Source organism: Atta cephalotes (genome assembly GCF_000143395.1).
Source record: "Atta cephalotes unplaced genomic scaffold scaffold00005, whole genome shotgun sequence".
In the NCBI taxonomy this organism is placed as follows: Eukaryota; Metazoa; Arthropoda; class Insecta; order Hymenoptera; family Formicidae; genus Atta; species Atta cephalotes.
Genome location: NW_012130069.1, coordinates 3,923,249 through 3,939,000, shown reverse-complemented (window position 1 = coordinate 3,939,000; position 15,752 = coordinate 3,923,249).

Below are 15,752 nucleotides of genomic sequence, written 5' to 3'. Positions count from 1 at the left end.
GAGAGAGAGAGAGAAGACTTTGTGCGAGTCCATGAAACGTAATAATTATTATCTGCGGATTTACAATCCTTTTAATTGTACGCATAAAACGTTTGAGTAAGTACTGTAATGAATTACGTTTCGCTCTTACGTATATCGCGTTGCAAAATATTGAGTTATTATTAAAAAATTTTGCGCGTAGCATCGGAAGTAAATCAATTAAGAAATTTTTTCTGTATATTAAAGATTTACTATATTATTTTGAAAGTTAAAGTTATCTCTAACCAGTAACTATTATTATAAATCGATATCAATATTTTTAGAAGCTATAAAGTTATAAATAACTGCGATTAATTTCTTTAAAAAAAATTTGTATAATTTATTTGCAATTAAATATATATATATATATAAATTCCTCAATGTAATTTCGTAAATATAAACATTTCAACAAAATAATAAGTAATAATAATAAAAATTGTAATTTATATAAATCACTCACTGTCTGTTGCAACATCTCCGCGACATAACAGCCTCTTCCTTGCTTATACTTTACACACAACTGACACACACACTTCACGAAGACGGATAGTTCACCGCAAGATAAAGACTGTATGACTACAGTCTTGTCACTTTACGAATATAATCATAAAAGAGAGATTTTGACGATAGAAACACTCTTGAGAAACTCCCAACGCGCTCGTGAGAAATCTAACTGCGATGCTCATGATATTACACGCGATTGAATCCGATATGATTTCAACAATGTGGGCTTTGTCTTGTACAATGTACGTATCGCATTATATGAACTCATTAAATGTTAATAGATCTGTTTTTTATTCCTGCACTAGACTGTACTAGAACTCTCTTTCTCGTTTTCGTCAAATATGTACCTATCTCACTTTAAGTTCAAAAAGTAGTTCAGCAACAGGAAATAGCCCAGAAAACTCTACATTCCAAAACGTTCTTTCCGACGAAAATTTTATTCAAAATATATAAGTAATACACGTAACATATAATATATTATATTGAATAAAATTTTCTTCGAACAAGACATTTTGAAATATATAGCCTTAATATTTCCATGGTGTAATACGCAACACATGAACCGATCCGAATGAGAATTTAACTATGACTGTTCGACTTTCGACAGCGTATATCAAGGTCGTATGTTTTTGCATGTCATTATATCAAAATCATTAGGCTAAACAGCTCGCATCGCTCATTTATGACACATGACGTATTATTGATGAATATTTCTAATTTTCATGAAGTATAAAGGGAGAAATTAATTCAAGAATAAAAGTTTTCGCTTTTAACAAGTTATATGGAGGATAAGAAATAGGTATAATACATTGTCGTAACAGCAACAAACCACTTACCGAAAGTAGCGTCGATTTTTCTCTCGCCAATTCATCCCGAATCAATTGGTCGACGTCTCGAGAAAAGCAGAATATTGGAAATGGCGACCGGTGTGGAGCGGAGCAAGGAGCGGAGACGGAACAGTCTGGCTGATTATCCGATTATCCAGTTCTCCGGAACATTTGCAATTTATGTCTCAGAGTTCTACCCTTCCCTCGGGGGAGGTCGTCTTCTTCTGTCGTCTCTTTCTCCTATTCATCCCCTCGTATCGACGAGCCGTGGGAATTTTCCATTTCCATTTCGTAGAAATCATTCCCGCTTACGCGTATGGTCGCGTCTTCCTGTCGCGCATTATTCTTGATCGAGAGTCCTCGTGGATCACGCTGCCATAGTTGACCTATACTAGTCGAGAGATTAACTCTCGAGCGGAGACTCTCTCTACTTCGGCTGCAGACGCAAATCCTATTAACATAATAGAGAAGACCTAATTAAGATCGCTTACGGCCAATATGTCGCGCTTTCTTTGAAAGGATATCCCCGAGGGATTTGACGACTAATCTTTCCGAACGCGACATTTCCATTAAAATCTTTCGAATCTAATACGTGCATATCGAGCTTATCGAGCTTTAATGGCTGTCTACTTTGATGAGTATGGATCGCATATATTGAAAATAAGAGACGAGATTTATTACTAAATTTATTTTTTTCTCAATCAGAATTCTTTAATATTCTTTTTCCAGACAAATGTTTTCTGTAAAACTTGATAGGACATCATTATAATAAATAATAAAAAAATATCAAGCGGAAAATGTCAAAATCGTAAAGCAACATCTATTTTTATATTGAAAGAAAATCAAATACATTTGTATTTCTAATTTGTCTGCGCTCTGCGCTAATTAACTTTTAATTTTGAGTATGCAAATAATTTTTCATATTTAAATAAATATAAATAATTACACAATTTTGAGAAAAATTGAATGATTGTAAAAGATAAATTGAGATCGTGATATCTTTGAATTTTATAATTATTCAATATCATTTTAGACATTAGATTCTAATATTTAAAATGATATTCATTCAATCATACATTTTTCTCAAAATTGTATCTAATGATTAGAAGATTAAACACTTGGCTTATCATATCGCGTTAATAATAATGAAAGCAACTTATGTTTCTCATAAAACTAGGAAAAAGATTCGAGAATAAATTACAGTTTGAAATGTTGACCCTTTCATAAAATGGCAGTTTCGACTGTCGTCGTTGGCCGTTCTCAGTAGTTAACTTCGCGACTTCGAGAGGCGTCGAGTAGCTGATTATTCATCACTACAACCTCTGCAAACTGTCACGAGAAACGCAGAGAGATAAAGAGAGAGAGAGAGAGAGAAGGGAAAAGTGAGAGAGCGGTTTCCACAGAGAGCAACGACGGACACGACACGACACCATTCTCAGACGAGGTGAAGAGAAGCAGTAGCGAGAGAGAGAATGAAAGAAGAAGGAAGATCGCGGGGGAGAGAACCAGGACAACAACGTATTCTCTGTTCCCTCGTGTCACTGATTATTCCATTTACGAACCATGCCACATGATTCTGAATAGTGGTACGCACGCCACGTGAATCTGTCGTTGGATTCACCCTCCGTGTCCCAGTTCCTCGTCCCTCCACCACTACATTGTCATCTCACACCTCCATCTCGCTCACTCTCTCTTACACACATACACATACACGAAACATACATGCATATTCTCTTTATCTCTCTTTCTATCTCTCTCTATCTTTCCGACCTTATGATTGTCTGTAGTTCATGATAGAGAGAAATCTCATTCGAATTGGAAATCGATTCAATCTGCGCGAGTTGCGCAGAGCGGCGGTTTCAATTGGCTAGCGTAAAAGATACTCCCGAAAAAATAGCCGATCGATGTATGTGACATAAGGATGCGATGCATCGCCGTTATGTAGCGTCCGCTGCAGAAATGCAAGCTCATACCGTATTTTAGTACTGCCAACATTGTCGAAACGGAATGTTTACGCGATGTAGGCGGGTCGAACGGATTTCTGATCGCGAGGAAGACAAGCCGAGAATTTTATCCAGATGAAAACCAATCCAACAGCTAACGTAATAAAAACGTCAATTCTCTTTGATGTTTCTTACACGATGAGAAGTGTATCGAGAAGCGAAGAACGTCATTTCGATTCGCGATACGATATTCGTGATCTCCATCGAATCGCTATTTTAAATGTACTTACTTTATCGTGCTCACTTGATAAATGACCGACATATCGGAGCGCAAGACTCAGAGCTCGATATTAAATCCCGCAACGCTAGTTACGTTATGTAAAACCGATAATGTTGCAAGTCTCGATACCAGTTACATCTACTACTATGGATCGGCAGTGATGAGAAAAATGAAAATTCGGCTGGTTAATATTAACTAACTTTGATCGCAATCAAGTCTCAGATGCATACTTGATATAAATATGTTAAGCGCATTTTGAAAACTAATAATGATGAGACCGATGAATTCTAGACACATTAAACAAAACATTTAAAATATACGACTAAAATCTCAAACTATTTCAAATTTATTCAAAATTAAAAGTTTTATGAAGTTCTTGAAAGTCTCAAACATCTTGAAACTCTTAAATACATTAAAAACGAAAGCTTGAAACACTTAAAAATGTATTCTATTTTCTTTCATATTCCTTTATATTATAGTTTTAAACCATGTTTGGTTTTATTATACAGACATAAAATACAATTCTATTCTTAAGAATTTTAAACGTTTCAAATATTCAAAGAAGAGACTTCAAGAACTGAACTTTCAAGATTCTCAAGGATTTCAAAACTTCTAAGCCATTCTCAAGACTTTAAAAAAATCTTTACTTCAAATAATATTCAAAACAATTCGAATCTTACCCGACTGATCTACTTGAAAACTTTTAAAAGAAAGATCCAAACGCTAGAAAGATCGCCGACTGGCGATCCTCTCCCCTAAATGCGCGAATACACGCTGATGGAATAAAAAATTCTGCGAGGCTAGCAACCCACCGCTATCGAATACCCTGCACGTTCGCAAACACGTAGATCGCCGTGCTTGCGCATGCAGATTTTCAGGTGCAACCAGCCGGCTGCGTTAGAGGATATCCCCGAATTAGCCAACTGAGAGGGTTAGATGCGAGATGGGAACGCACAGAAGGGTACTTCTGCCCTTATTCATGCATAATATCCATATTCTTCGAAGGAGACAACGTGCCCCATCGTGACGACATGATAGGATGCATCGCGATACCAAGGCAATACCGGGTTTACCCTCGGGACCTCCTTCAATGATTGCACGCGATCCGAAGAGATTCTTTGCGACCCTGACATTCACGTGAAATATCAAGAGAAAAAAATGAGAAATTTATTTTCAATTTTTTATTTTCAATATGTCAATTTCGCTCAAATATGAGAGAGGGAAAGAAAGAAAAAGAAATAAAATTTATAAGATCAAGATATCTACGCGATTTTCTTTCAAAGAAATACAGAATCTCGAATTTATATACGTGTACTCACAAAATTGACTTTATAGAAAAATATAACGTATACCTTTCTTCTTCTCGCCTAAAAATATCAAAAATACTTCAAAATTTTTTTCGCCAATGCCACAAAAGTTAGCTACTCGTTTTTGATATGGTTTCATTTTACTGACAAGTGATTAAAATTGCATTGCCTTTGGGCCATGTTTCCATATTTTACTTCGTTTCATTTCAGCTTAGATCACGAGCTCGTAACAGCGATTGCTTTATAATTGCATTAATGCGGTCAGTAGTACGTCTATTCAATTTCGTTGCGCGTTTTAATGGCGATCCGCGAAACGCGTACAATACCCGCGAGCGGCGCGAAACATTTCAACTTCGCTGATTAATCGGGGAATGAAATATATTTAATTTCGCGAAAACTGGTCGCGCGCAATTATTCCACGATACCCTCTCAATTTCATTAATGAACCGAGAGAAATGTTACGCTGTCGCGGCTCTATCGGTGCGCTGGCAAAGGACCAGTCACGCATTTCATTCTGTCGTAATCTCACCAATAATTAACACGGTTATCAAGCATCTACTAATGAAATATACAAAGCGTTGCATATATGGAACAAAATCCGTGTGGGTTATTCGGCCGCACATATCGCATATGGATGAAAGAGCGATATACTAAATGGATATGTCATTTCGAGCTTTGGATCAATATCAACAATTATTCTACGTATAATCTAGCACTGTAATTTATATACATAATTATATAATTTAATAATAATAATTGAATCCATATTTACTTACTCTTAATCCTAAAATAAAATAGAATATAATGCATTCCTGAAAATAAAAAGACTCTTTTAAAGATATATGGAGAAAAAGGAAAAATCCAGTTGTATTTAATTGCGATCAATTTATAATTAAATATATCGATATTATATACATATATATCATTGTAATTTAATCACTATTAAGTTAAATGGATGTTATATAGATTATTATAGTTTAATTATTACTAAATTACAATGTATTATATCAGTGGATAATTTTTATCAACAGAACTCATTTATATGAAATCCAAAATTTTCTCGTCCAGTAGAACTCTCAATAATTATGACTAAAATTTCCGTCATATAATCTAATATGTACTACAGTTACTGACGTGAATCACAAAATACATAGACTTTCGAATACGATACAGGAATTTATATATTTTTTTCATTTTTATATTTTTTTATTATAACGTACTCATAACGACTAAGTTTATTTTATAATTTCAATATAATTTTTTAATTCAATATAACTTTAACACATTGATAATGACTCGATCGAAACGTCTGCTTCTATTAGATCAGTATTGTAATGTTTACATTTAATATGTTGATTATTGTTTTTTAAAGATTAAAGTTATTATTTGACTTGAATCCTTCTTATTATTGTTAAAAATATATTTGTTATATTACAAGATTGATATTGTTTCTTTTATATTTATATCCTATCAAATTCTCCTCTTTAATTTTTTATAATTCTTAAAGTCTCTTTATTTTACTTTTCTTTTCAGTAAGCTGTCGGGAGAGAAACAAAAAAAAAGGAAAGATGAGCTAAATAAGTTTTTTTATTGACTTCAAATCAACTTAAAGAATCTATAAACCAAGAAGAGCGAAGATAGAGCGGAAGTGATATAATACGAAGGATATTAGAAACTTTCGAATAATGCGACAAACTGACGGAGAAGAGATATGACGAAAGAAAGGAATACCAGGCCACGTCGCGAAAACTTCACGATTCTATGAAGCTCGTCTAATCGTCCGAGATTTTCGCAGACTTTATTATTAGAAAAGTTTGCGAGCGAGAGCGAATCAGATGATATCAGGCTCGCGAACCGCACGGATTATCACGGTTATCGACTTCACAGCTGTGACGAAGATCGAATAGGAGAGAGAAGGGCTCATTCTATCTATTATCGTTTGAGTAACAAGATATTGAATTTCTGGTGCGCTTGTCCGAGACTGAATCTCTCTCTCTCTCTCATTCATTCTCTCCTTGGAGAGAAATTTGCTGGCTATAATGGCGCCTTTGCGCATCTTTCAGGACCATTTCGAGGCGCTTAAGGAAGAGAGAGAAAGAGAGAGAGGGGGGGGGGAGGGGAGGAAGGAAGGGAGAGAATGAGAGGAAAGAAACGCGGCGGCGAAGACTGTTCACGCTATCCAACAAACGCCCATTTTCAGACAATGAATATTTTAGCGCGTCTATGAAAGCCGCCGCTCGAGCTCGTTTTTTTTTTCGCCTTGCACCATTCTCGGCACAAAGACCGTCATCGTCGCGCCTCGTGCACGGTTACCTTCTCCGCGCGCGCGTTTGTGTACATGTGCTTTTTGTATGCGCGTTTGACGTCCCAATCCTTTGACCATTCAAGAATTGCCTTGGTCGTAACTGGATCAAGTAACGGTACTCTCCACGTGCGCGCGAGAATGCCCCTGTCATTGTCTTTTTTTATTGAAAGACTCGCTCGTCTATGCGACGTCATTAAGATGCGATTCACTTTGAATGAAGAGGGAAGAAAGAGCTCTTACCTCAGAATCAAAAAATCGATGAGCTATCCTTCCGTGCCGATGATAATAAATGGCTTATTTAAACGATTGAACCTGTCAATTGAAAAAGACGAAGGATTACATGAGTTTCGAAACCTACACGAACGGACGCCGGACGCTTCAAAACTTTCGCGATAGTAATCGATTCGAATGGACTAATCTCATAGATGGCGCCAATGATCTTAGTACGCTTTTATCTACAGGTCGTATAAGTAGATTCCTGATATGTAATTTTACTGATGGTAAAAATGATCAGAAAAACATATATTTCAAAATGTATTATGTAAATAACATATTGCACATACAAAATTATTATAAAGACATAATATTTTCAACAGTTATATTGAACATAGAACTTTGATAATTAATCAATGAGGTGTTAAATAATAAAATTCCTTCACTAACATTTGTAGATAAAAATAAACATGGATATCTGTGTAAGATATTAAAAATGTTCTCAACGTTTCTATCTATTAATAAAATATTCAATTAGTATTGTTGTATTAAAACGAATTATAATTTTATAATTATAATATCATGTATTTTTATAACTTTATAAATCTTTACTTCTTCAGCAGAAACAGTATCGATTAATTAAAGGAATGTTTAATTAGAGGGAAGAAATAAAAGCGAACGTACCTGCGCTTAAATGGAACCCATTTACTAGCGTTTCTATGCACAAAGCGTGCATGTTGAACTATGTAGCCGCAAGTATTTCTAGCGGGTAACACACCCATGATCTTCGATTTTATTTTATATTACGTATTGTTTGGTTCTATTCTATGTTATGTTCACAGAATTATGCACGTTTCGTGCACATAAAAGCTTTAATAAATGAATTCCATCTAAAACGCAGGCACGTTCGCTCTCAGGCTTTTCTGTGATTTAAAGTAATTGATGATATTTAATATATTTTTTGTATATGTATTTGTAAAAATTTTTTATTATTGGTATAATATAAATAATAATAATTTTGCGCTTTTTAAGTGCACAATAAAAATTATGTATTTCGTTTAAAAATCAAGTTTAAATAAATTATTATAATTTATTCTTTACAACAAAAATGACATATACGCTTGCCTTCAAAAGTTATCGTTTTTCCTGCAGAGTCGCAATAATTTGCTATTGAAATAATACTATTGAACATTTATGTTTAAGTATTGAAAGAAGTTTCCAACAAGTTATTATTTCCAACGGGTTCTCGATGAGACTTCGTTTCAAAGACAATAAATAAGAAGAAAATCATGAAACTTTTGTCTAAGTATGAGAAAAAAAATTGAAGTATCAGAATCGCGTCGAATGAATATTAGAACGCGGGTACTTTTCAGTTTGAAAGTCAAAAGAAAAATGGGAAGTTTCGAAACGGGGAATAAAAATCGGCCGCGGAGCGACCATTGTCCAGCTGTCCAGTAATGGACGACCCTCTTTTGGCTCGAGCTAATAATATCGAATTGATCCGGGACGTTTTGGAGATTATGTTTCACGGCGATGCTTTTCGTGCTTGCCTTTTATATCACAAATAAAAAAACTCAACTTTTTGCCCTATTTTTTTCCTTTTTTTTTCAAACTATCGGCTGCCTGTGTCCGGCATCTGCCTACCGATGTGCATTGGTCATCGGTCTGGCGATTGTCCGATGAAATGCAGGATATCCCTAAAAATGTTATCGCATCGACGACAAAGCGTAAAATCAAACTTGGCGTTGAAGAGAATTGCGCGACTCGACAGGATGAAACATCGTTCAACATCGTGATAAACGGCGAGTATTTATGACAAAAGTTTGTGCCTGTTTTTTATTCATGGAATTTTACGAACGTGCCTATTATAACGTGGAATGTTACTTGCAAAACATGCGCGAATATGTTATCGTATCTTGGGAAAATTTCATTCAACGGTTTTTGTTATCTTGAGGTCGTAGCGCGAAGTACTTATTATAATAATAAGTTATACCACTTGTAAAATCACATATCAAATTACGTGCAATCTATTCAGATCGTATTCGATTACAAATAAAAGTTTTATCAAGATGTGGAATCACAAAGATTACATTTCCAATTAAGAAAGTCAAAATTCCCAACTTAATTAAGATTATGATAACATCGTGTTGCAAATGAGTATAAGTTACCATGCAAAATAATGATGTAATTTAATATGTTAGAAATTAATAAACCTCGGAATTATCTAACGTTCGAAAAAATTAAATTGAATTTATTAATGTAATTATTGTTTTTATAAAACCAAATGCACTTCTTAGACTCTTTTTTATAAATTTAAAATACCTAACGTGCCAACTTTCATTCTCGCCATGTTGCATAACAAAGAGAGGCAACTCTTATTTTTTGGCTAAACAACCGCTTATTTCGCAATCATCCGTGTGACGCACGGTTATACGACACGGCTACTCGTCCACTTTTTATGGCACGATTCCATCATCCAACGGAAGCAAAAACCATGAAAGGCAACTCGCGCTTACAGCAAGAAAGGGATTCTCTTGCGTCTCCACCAAATTTCACATAAGGATACTTTTTATCTATGTGACATATAATTTCTCCTCGAATATAAAAAAAAACTAATTTTTAATGAACACACAATTCTAACAAAATTCATACAATTATTTTAATTAAATATAAACTTTGCCTAATATGTAGCAATATAACAAACTAACAACTGCAATAAATATCATGCGTTTAATTAAGGTTTAATTACAATTAATTGCAATAAATTGAAATAATAATCTCTATTGATGTGCAAAATAATAAGAAAAGTATGGATAAAATAAACAACATAAAATAAAATTTAAAAAATGCATTTCAAAAAATAAGATATCAATATAATGCTCTTGAAGTCTAAATCTACAAATTACATTTAAAATTATACTATTATATTATATTAAATTAAATTATATTAAATTAAAGTAGTAGCATTTAAAAATAATTTACATGTGAAGAAGAAATGAAAAAATGATAATAATAATATAATAGTAATAAATTTAGATGATATAAAACAAAATGAAATTGACAATATTTTAATTTAATTTAACATTAACTATACAAAGATATTTTATGCATCTATATGCCAAATAAAATATTTTAATTCAAGATGCAAAGATGTTTTAATTGTTTGTTCCGTTGCATTTTAAAAAGGAATGATGATTGACAGGAACAGGAACCCATACACAGGCGTAGGCTCTCACGGATTATCGACTCGGATACCACATGAAAATTATCGGGTTCGGCCGTCGCATAATGCTATTAATTTGTAGGAACCGATGCAGACCACCGGTTTCATTATCGTTATCAATACTGTATACAGAATCGCGTGACAAGTGACCGCAGATGCGGAACGCCCTCGGTACGCATAGACGTTTGCGCCCAACTGCCTCAATTTGTCTTTTAAATTATACATGGTCTCACTGAGAATAGTGGTTTTTGATTCACGTAAAGGTATCGCTTCTACTTTATATTCCTCTTTATCCTACTCATTTTTCACGTATTCTTTCATCATTATTATGACACGTGTTTACTAATCGTTTGCCCACTTCCTGAAAATATATTTTGTCTAAAGAAGAAATTTCGATCATTTTGAAATTGTTTTGAGAGAAATCTTCTTATTTTTTCATACCATTAAGTTCCTGTACCTTACATTTATACTTTATTATCATATTCGCACACGCAATTTTATTTAATAAAAATGAAATGAATAACGTTTAAAACAATTCGTTCGAAACAGAATTCATAGCAGGTATAAACAATGCGACAATCGATATCGAGAGGTCCGTCATAGAAAGAGCTACTCTTCCTTAGATTCGGGTGTTTTAAGGATGAGTTTGTGTATCGTTTTCTTTGTAGAGGAAGGTCCTGAGAGGAGGCTCAGGATGAATCGAACTTGTCCGTGAGGCTAAACTAATTTGCCGTGCGAGGGTGGACGGTTGGAGCCTCAAGGCAGGGTGACACGGGACCAGAACCACAGTTGAACGGGGGACGAGAGGGAAAGGGACTTTAATGCACGGCTGGTGGGGGCAGCGAATTCCAAGTGACCAGTATAAAAGTACCACCCCACACCGGTCTCACTTCTCTCTTCCTTTTCATCCCCCTTTTCTGACTCTTTCTCCTCTTTGTCGCTGCTCTTCTCCTTCCCTGCCTTACTCTCCCCTCCTCTGCAAATCCCCTTTCCCTTTCGCTTCGACACCCCCGCCCTTCCAACCCCTCAAAAGACCTCAGTGTTACACGAGGGGAACTGTGAACTGGGGTAAAAGACTGCTCGTGCTGGGTCGCGAGGACGACGTTCTTTACGACTATATGTGTGTGTGCGTGCGTATTTGCGCGCGCGCGTTTTTTTTCAGTGCACGTGTGTGCAGGTGCGTAACTTCGGAAGAGGAGGAAGTGTCTTGACGGAGGAGCTCGGCAACAGTGATGGCTGGCCATCAACCAAATCCCTGAGCTTTTTTCTATAACGCTAATGACTTTTATTATTTTTCTTTTATTATTTTTACTTCATATAGGTAATGGAATTATCTTATACATAATGTGTATAGTATTACAGTTTTATTTGCTTTTGTATTCTTTTTCATATATAATATTCTTTATCAGTTTGCGATATGTTTTATCACAGCTATTTAGAAAGCCTACAGATTTTGTCAGAAACAATAGAAAGAGATATTTTCTTGCTCAATACATTCACTTCATATGCTAAAAAGTTTTCGAGATTTTTTCTTTTTTAAAATTCTTCCTAAAAATTTTTAGAAAATAAGAAAGACGATCGTATTTATATGTATATTCGACAACGAATATACATATAAAATAGAAGAAAATTTGGAAGTTGGTGAAAGAAGAAAAAAGGGAGCCTGTGTGCTCGCAGAAAGGCGTCGGCCCTGACTTTGAAAGGACGAGGGGGTGGTGAACGGATAGGCAGGCAGGCAGGCAAGCAGAGGGGTAACTCCGTGAGGGAAGGACGTTGAATCGTAGAACGCGGGGGCAGGGGTGCGGCAACCGCGGCAGGCTGGAGGGTTGAATCAGCGCGGGGGTGTATGGGGGAATTAGTGGATAGTCGCGGACAATGTGGGGGATACTTTCTCATATCAAGTATGGCCGCCATCGTGGCACGATGGTCAAAACAATAGTAAGTAGCCGAGGCCGCGGGCGATTCTTCTTCTACATCGTATCGTCGCGCGCCACCATGATATGTATTTCTTTTTCTTTTTTCCATTTCGCTCCTTAATTATCGTCATCTTGCCATCAACACAAAGCGCGATCTATCATTATTCTATCCTCCTCATAGCTTTTCAGTGCGCGGTGAACAAAGTGGTGTTATTGTCGCGTTATCACCGGCACGCACATCCAGCCTCATTGGTGTTTAATAAATGGATAATAACGAATCATCGGCAAACCACGATATTCTGGGATGGTTTTATATCGACATATCTCACTGCTGATCAAGGTGAGTGCAGTTGGACTTTCGTTTCTGATTATATCAGGATTATCCATGATTACGTTCAGCTGTTCCGCGATGCCACGTATGTATCAAGAATCGGGTATAGTTTCGCTGAATTTTAAATTATTGTTACGCTCACTTTCTCTAAATATAATAGCAACGTTCTACCAAAAACATTAGTCATCAAAATTATATTACCTCCGATTCTAATTATTGTCTAACCCTAATCATAATTCGAATCGATAAATTTTTTAAAACTTAATTCAGTCTAAAAGATCTAAATTTCATCGTGTAAACATAAATGGAGAATTTTATCGAATCTTTTTCCCGGAAGCATTTAACACTCAAATGATAGATTCTATCACATGCACGCGATAATCTCTCTTCGCAATTTAAAAAGTTTAAAGTCTCCTCTCCGTCACATACAATTACTATAATTGGAGAAGATAACGTGATAAAAGCAAAGTAAGATAAAACAAGATTACACGATAAAATTCCCAGATTGACAAAATGATTTTTATACTCGGTTCAATCAGATCGCCTCGTTACTGAACTACCTAACATAATGACCTGTTTATAATGTCCTGTACTTCCGGAAACCTTTCCTTGGAACAAGCCCTCGATCTGAATGTGCGAAACGATACTGCACTGCTCCCCTTTCAGGGTGGACTAAGAGTGCCGACTGGGTATTCTCGCCGCGATGTCTTTTGCATGCGAATACTCCACGTGGTTCATCCGGCGACACGCATTGCGCAGATCCGACCTTCCGCGATCCCCACCTTTATGCGAATCACACCTTTTACCATACCGTAGCAGATTCGTGTGCGATCTTTCACCGAGTGAGTTGACTGCTACAGCTAACTCCTCAATATACTTTGTGATTCCAACACTTACAATTTTCTTATCTGACACGTATAAGCCTAAAGATTTGATCGATGAGAAATCTTTTACAAAACCGCAAATTTAATATCTAAATCATTCATTGGATGTTCTAAATATAATACAAACTTATCTTGTTCTTAAAATTCAAATTCTACATGTTTTGAATAATGAAAGAATTTTCTGCTTAAACAAATATGAAATACAAAATCGTTGAATCTTGTGAAAAATTAATTTTAATTTATCATGCCTGTAATTCATTAATATTCAATTATACGTTTGTGCATACATTATATAGCCATGATAAATTGTAAAGTTTCTTACATATAAAAAGAAAAAACAAAATGAGTAAAATAGATATATAAGAAGTGATAAAAACAATGTGCGCACTTTCTTAAAATAATTATTTAATTAATAATTAAATAATTTGTATACATTCAGTATATATTAGATATCATTTTGTACGAGAATCACAAAATTAAGAAATTTATCTCTATATAATTTATCTCTATATAAAAAAAAAGACTATGTGTTTTATTTTACAATATCAAATTCTCAGTAATCGTTAACATTGACATTTTAGCTACGACAAAGTCAATCCGCTTGGAGCTCAAGAGGGAAAGAGAGACCGGCGACGAATCGCATCGGACGTTTCAGAACATTGAAGGGAGGGTGGATGTGCGGGTGGATTTTCAGGGACTGGCGCGATGATATTTGTCTTGTTTACGGGAAGACTTATGCGCGTGTGCGGACCGCCGAAGTTCGCTGCTCGATCAATAGGCCTCTACTGAAATCACACGTAAACGGAACCCGCGTGTATCCCGCACACGCCCACGCGATACGCACGCATACGCATCGCGTATACAGACACGCGTGCTTACTTGAACATCGAACCAATCCACGCGAAAAGTTCGCGCGAGCTTTTCTTTCGACTTTTTTGCGAAAGAGAGCTACGAGGCTTTCATAATTCACCGTCCACCATACCCGCTATTGATTCTGTTTTCTCTCTCTCTCTCTCTCTCTCTCTCTCTTTCTCTCTCTCTTTCTCTTTCTCACTCTCTATCTGGATTCGTTTGATGTCCCCGGGCTTTTATTGTTTCGCCTTAGATACGATTGATTTGCTATCTCTCACTTGCATTTGTTGACCTGCTTTCGCACTTGTTTTAATTAATCAGGTTTTATACAACTGTCGTCGGAAATTTACTATTATTGTCAATACTAATTCATACTATCGTTGTATGAGCCAATTATTTGTCTTTGAAATGGTAAACTGAATTTTGAAAGATACAAGATTCAAAGTATAAAATGCATTGACAATTATTATTTTAAGAATAAGTACGATCATGTAAATGATATACATAAATATGAAAGAGAACGTCAATAATTGGTCCAAGTTAGATGTTATGAATATATTATACATTACGTATTCTTAATTTAAATTTAATTATCTCTGATGACTATGCGTCGAAACGTTCAAACATTAATCACAATCGATCTGAGACGCTAATAATATAAATATGAGGCGCCGAAACATTCAGACATTCTGAAGATATTACTGAGGTAATATTTTTCGCAATAAGTTTTTTACACTATTAATTTAGGAGGGATTGTTTCATATATAGAAATATCCAAGTTTTAATGCTTATATTTATATTATTAGCGTCTCAGATCGATTGTGGTTAATGTCCGAACGTTTCGGCGCACAGTCATCTGAGATAATGAAATTTTAATTAAGAATATATAATGTATTGATAACATTTAACTTTGACCGATTATTGGCGTTCTCTCTCATATTTATGTAAATTCTTATTTTACTTTCAATTTGACACAAAGTTTTCCTGCTGATATTTGACATCTCGTTAGCAGTGCCGTAAAAGAAATGTGTCTTTCAATATGATAATATGTAAAATTTTGTGGTTTGAAAAATAAAGCAATCAATGTCAAATCACGACACACAGTAACAATTTGATATGTAAACGGATATAAAATTCTCTCTCTCTCTC